This window comes from Myotis brandtii, unplaced genomic scaffold (assembly GCF_000412655.1).
Source record: "Myotis brandtii unplaced genomic scaffold, ASM41265v1 scaffold174, whole genome shotgun sequence".
NCBI classification, from domain to species: domain Eukaryota; kingdom Metazoa; phylum Chordata; class Mammalia; order Chiroptera; family Vespertilionidae; genus Myotis; species Myotis brandtii.
Genome location: NW_005356437.1, coordinates 1,874,407 through 1,880,260, shown reverse-complemented (window position 1 = coordinate 1,880,260; position 5,854 = coordinate 1,874,407). Strand labels below are relative to the sequence as shown.

The 5,854-nt window shown below is 42.8% G+C and overlaps 1 protein-coding gene across 1 annotated transcript in view; it reads left to right on the top strand.

Annotated features, from left to right (window-relative positions):
• Positions 1-5: 5 nt before the first annotated feature.
• FNDC3A (fibronectin type III domain containing 3A) overlaps positions 6-5,854 on the top strand; it is a 227,235-nt gene continuing 221,386 nt past the window's right edge. The window contains exon 1 of the mRNA XM_005863209.2: positions 6-295. The gene's annotated coding sequence lies outside the window, so the exon portion shown is untranslated. The remainder of the gene's footprint in view (positions 296-5,854) is intronic.

Genomic DNA, 5,854 nt, shown 5'->3' with positions numbered 1-5,854 from the left:
GGAGCCCTGGGCAGAGGATCGGGGAGCGGCCGCCGCGCCTTCGGTTTTGGCCTCCCGGCAGCCGCCGGACTTGCAACGCGTTTCTGAAGAGAATTTTCCCCGCTCAGCGTGGGGTTAAAACCTCGAAAACCCGCCCTGTGTGTTTGGTCTTGGGGGGTTGTACCTGGTCGTCTCTCCGCCCGGCGGAGGTACCACCTGTTCCGTCGGGAGGGGGACGGAGGCTGCTGTCCTCGCCCTGGCAGCAGCCGGCATCCGTGAACTTTTGAGACGGCTGTGGAGGGACATCCAGCGTTAGGTAAAGGAAAATGAACAAATGATTTAGTCGTAAAATCGCGGCGGCTGTTTTAATTAAGGTAGTCCTTCATCGTTCTTTTACTAAATTGCGTTCAAAGCCTTGGGGTATTTGGGGGGGGGGGGTGCGTAATGATTGCCCAGGTGCTAACCGTGAATTAAGAAATTTTCTTTTGTGAGATTTTGTGAAAACCTTTGTGTCTCAGCATCGATTAAGAATAACAGGCTGACAAGATTTAGTTTTTACAGTATAATCCTCACTCATGTACGTGTTCACCGTGGGCTCTTAAAACTGAGCAACATAATTAATTTGCTGCTTAACTGTGGTCTGTGTTTATAGTTCTTGAAACCAAAGTTTTTCTGTATTATAAGAATGAAATAGCAAAAGCTGAGCTGTTACTATAATATTTTATCACCATGCCGTTACCAGCACCAGTGCTAAACATATGCTCCTCAGGAGTTGGAACCATATGTTAGGCAGAAACTAATTGAGTTTTGTGACTACGTGCTTGTGTTTGGATGAATATTTAGCTTTTATGTATTTGTTAAATCTGTAATTCTTGCCATCGTGCAAGTTTTATTTAAGTCACCTAAAAATATTCAAGAGAAATGAGTCCCTGCCTTTTTGATATTTTCTTGGTTGAATTGACTTTTCTCATGTCATGAGATAAAGTGCCCACTGAGACAGATGGTGGACTTCACAGAAAAGAAAGATAGGAATTATTTTTAACACATCTTTTATAATATAGAACCTACAATTTTGCTTTCAGCGTTTTAGCCCACTGATATTGTTGCCATAAGTAATAATACCAGTTAGTGGGAAGAAGGGATGATGATTTGACAGGAAAAAAATCTTGTTCAAAATTTTTATTAAAAATTCTATATTTAAACACTTTAGCACTATCACAGTATATTTTACTATATTATTTTCCTTTCGTACATACATCATCTCAGTTTTCTTATGTAAATTAACTGAAATTTTTAAAATTTCAGTCTGGCTGCCTTTAGCCACCTGTATGCTTCTGAATTAACTCCCTCTTTTTCCTTTTGTCTGACTCCTCAGAATCATTTAATGCTCAGGAAAAATAAACTTTTGGTTAATACTGGCTTCAGTCAAACATAATTATGAAGGTAATTTGCTTCTCCCAAAGTAAAGATATGGCTTTGAAAAAACTGATTCTAGGATTATCTTTTGATTCTATGATATCTTTTGGTATCATCTGTTTTATCACTTCCCCTCTTCATATGAGTAATTGAGAGTGGATTTCTTTTACCATGCATTTAATAATTGTTTCGATTGTGAAATTTCTACAGTATAATACTAAGCATATTACTAATTTAAAAAATTTCCCCGTTTTCTGACTAGCTAGGCATAGGTCAGGTCAAGAGACTATAAAACCAAGAAAAAAGAGAAGGGATCCACAATTAATATTCTCATGTCTTTTGTGGCTTTACTTAGGTAAAGAGCATTTAATTTATAATTTGTCAATTTTTAGTCTAGTCCCAGAGTGGGGCAAAATAGATTTACAGTTGTTTGTATGGAAAATAATACAATAAATAATAATACAAGAATAAACTGTGTTTCTTGTACTCACAATTGTAAATTTACTTTTGTCCCATCTCTGTACTTAAGCTTCTTTTAAAAATTTGTATTTTTTAATGTTTATACATCCAAGGCTTATGCACCTTACGTTTTTGCCTATATTTTTAAATTACAATTTGAAGTAACCTAAAAAGTCTTTTTGAAAAATGTTTTTGGTGCTTTTTAAATAAAAATGAATCTAGGTGGTATCTTTAAGAGTGATGTAGGAATATGCACAAGATTTTTCATTTTATTAGTCAGGTAATCAAAAGATAAATGATTGTATGTTTTATATTTCTAGCATTTTCTAGGAAACTTCAAATAAATTCACAATATTGTAAATTCAGAAATGTAGAATACTGTGCTTATCTATCCCATTGAATCTTTTACTGCCTCAGTTTATGACTTTGCTAAAAAGAAAATAAAAATTAAAAATGGCCCCTCTGGATATCAATGTCAAGAGCTGCCTTTTAAAAAATATATATATTTTTATTGATTTCTTAAAGGAAGGGAGGGGGGGAGAGAGATAGAAACATCAATGAGAGAGAATCATTGATCAGCTGCCTCCTGCATACCCCCTACTGGGAATCAAGCCAGCAACCCAGGCATGTGCCCTTGACCTGAATTGAACCTGGGACCCTTCAGTCTGCAGGCTGACGCTCTATCCACTGAGCCAAACCGGCTAGGGCAAGAGCTGCTTCTTAAAAAGCAATGAATGTTTAATAGTGTTGAATTCAGGGTGGATTTTTTTTTTTTACATGATTAAGAGCTTTTATAATTTTCTTAATATTTTGGGCTCATTTTTTTTTTAGAGTATTATTTAGTGGTCTCTTTTGATCTCTTGATCCTTATCTCTCTGTTCTCCCCCTATTATAGTTTTGCTTGTTTATCACATACACTTTCTAAGTTCTTAGTGTAACCCTATGGTCTTCCATCAAGTTCTTTTGTGGGTGTCATCTTTTGATATTTCCAGTCACTTACTTCCCTTTACCCAGCCCTCAGGCTATTTTTCTCCAAGATAGAGAGGTACACCTGGGAGATGACGTGTGCTTAGAAGATGATGAGCTATTATTAAAATGGAGATACAGATAAAAGCAGTGTGATGTGTTTCCTTCCTTCAAGTAGTTTACAAATTAGTTGGGGATACTAGATTAACACATGGGAAATCATTAGCAAAAAATAACATGGTATTATTAAGTTGTGTAGCAAGGACTAAAATTTAAAGGAGAATGAGGGCCACTAGAGGGCTAGAAAGATCTTGAAAGGCAATCAGAAGAAGTCAGAATTGAAGCTTAGGAAAGATTTAGATAGCAAAAGGAATGACATTCCTAAAAAGACTAATAGACATAGCTGGTACTAGTAGCAAGGAGACCATTCTGAGAACATCCAAGAACAAGTATTAGGAGAATGAAAGAAGGGTAGAGATTTTGGCTAAGCCTTATGGCATGGTCAAGAGAGGAATAGGCAGGGCTGGACAAGACAGTTTGGCTGTATCATGATGAACCCATCACTGAAACAACGATACATTTACTTTGACATATTCACAACTTAAGCTTTATATATAAGGGATGTCTTATATGTGTTTGCTTATTATAGCTTAGACCAAGGTTTGGCAGATTTTTTCTGTAGACTGGGAGGTAGTATTTTAGGCCTGGTGGGCCACTTAGAGTCTCTGTTGGATATTCTTTTTTTGTGGTTTTTTTTTTTTTTTTTTTTTTTACAATCTTTTAAAAACAAAAAAACATCTTTACCTCAAGGGCCAAACTGAAACAAGTCAGCTTTGGGTAGGGTTTGGCCAGTGGGCCTAATTTGCTGACCCTTGGCTAATAATTGTCTAGATAATTGTCCATATAGCATATGTGAGGGGCCTTATTTCATTTGTCTACATGGTTGTTTAGTGTGTTTTGTTATGTCATTTGTATTTTCCCCTATGTTATAGTAAAAATAAAAATATGCAGAAATAACTACTGTTGTCATTGTTATTTTGTGGCCATACCTCTAGCAACAACCCAGATTAGGTCTTAGAACTAGGAAGTGAAAGAAGAAAAACTTTTTAAAAAATATATATTTTATTGATTTTTTACAGAGAGGAAGAGAGAGGGATAGAGAGCCAGAAACATTGATGAGAGAGAAGCATCGATCAGCTGCCTCCTGCACACCTCCTACTGGGGATGTGCCAGCAACCAAGGTACATGCCCCCGACAGGAATCGAGCCTGGGACCTTTCAGTCTGCAGCTCGACGCTCTATCCACTGAGCCAAACCGGTTAGGGCAAGAAGAAAAACTTTTGAGCCAGGCCTTAGAGCAGTGAAAATTGCTACATCCAGGTTGATTTAGAATTTGTGTATGGTTAAATATATGAACTGCCTGTTTTGGTTTTACATATTTTAAACTACAACTGGCATTTTAGAAACTTTGGCTAGGGTGCTGGGAGCAGACAGTAGGAAACCTTGTTTTTGAAAGTAGTTTAGGGTGAGTTAGTGAAGAAAAAAACAATTGGACAACCCTCAATAACTCTAAGAAGACTCACTGTTTGTAGGTCAGCCTAATCTATAATAATAAAAGTGTAATATGCTAATTAGACTGGATGTCCTTCCAGACGACCTTCCGGACGAAGCCAGGGCTGCGAGGGAAGCCCTCCCAGGTGGTGCCAGAGGGAAGCCGGTGCCGGCAGCCGAGGGAAAGAAGGCCTATTCTTGCACGAATTTCGTGCATCAGGCCTCTAGTCCTATATAATAAAGAGCTAATATGCAAATGGTCATCACGCCCTCAAGCCTTCACACGTAATGGGTCAGACACTCAACACTGGGGAGAGAGGAATGGGGACCAGCCAAGCACAAATGAGCTTGTGAGAGAGGAATTGGGACCAGCCAGGCACAAATGAGCTTGCAAGAGAGGAATGGGGACCAACCAGGCTGCGGCCCGGGAGAGGGACAAGCCACCCGCCCAGCAGTCCCAGATGCCAGCAGCTGCACCTGTGCCTGCGGCCAGGGAGAGGGATAAGCTGCACGCTTCGCGGTCCCAGGTGCCAGCGGCTGTGGCTATGCCTGTGGCCGCGCCTGCACCTGTGGCCCGGGAGAGGGACAATCTGCCTGCCCCACGGTCTCGGGCACTAGTGGCTGGGGTTGTGGCCCGGCCTGGGAGAGGGACAATCTGCACGCCACACAGTCCCTGCAGTCCTGGGTACCAGCAGCTGTGTCTGCACCTGCAGCCCGGGAGAGGGACAATCCGCCTGCCCCATGGATCCAGGTGCCAACAGCTGCGCCAGCGGCCTAGGAGAGGGACAAGCCGCCCGCCCTGCAGTCCCGGGCACCTGTGGCTGCGTCTGGCCCTGGCGAAGCTGGCCTGGGTCCTGGGTGCCTGCGGCCAGCCAGAGGGAGGGAAGCCCGGGTCCTGGGTTCCTGCGACCGGTCGGAGGAGGGAATCCTGGGTCCCGGGTGCATGGCGAGGCAGAGGTGGTTAGGGGCAATCAGGCCAACAGAGGAGCAGTTAGCGGCGATCAGGCCAGTAGGGGAGCAGTTAGGGGCGATCAGGCCGGCAGAGGTGGTTAGGGGCAATCAGGCCAACAGAGGAGCAGTTAGCGGCGATCAGGCCAGTAGGGGAGCAGTTAGGGGCGATCAGGCCGGCAGAGGTGGTTAGGGGCGATCAGGCAGGCAGGCCAGAGGGGTTAGGAGCGATCAGGCAGTCAGGCATGCGAGCATTTAGGAGCCAGCAGTCCCCAATTGCGAGAGGCAGTCGGACATCCCCCAAGGGGTCCCGGATTGGTGGGGGGGTGCAAGCTGGGCTAAAGATACTCCTCCATATGCATGAATTTCATGTACCGGGCTTCTAGTCTATAATAATAAAAGCATAATATGCTAATTAGACCAGACAGCCGAATGGCCTTCCAGACATCATTCTGGATGAAGCCACGGGGGCTGAGGCAGAGGTGGTTAGGGGTGATGAGGCAGGCAGGCAGAGTGGTTAGGGGTGATGAGGCAGG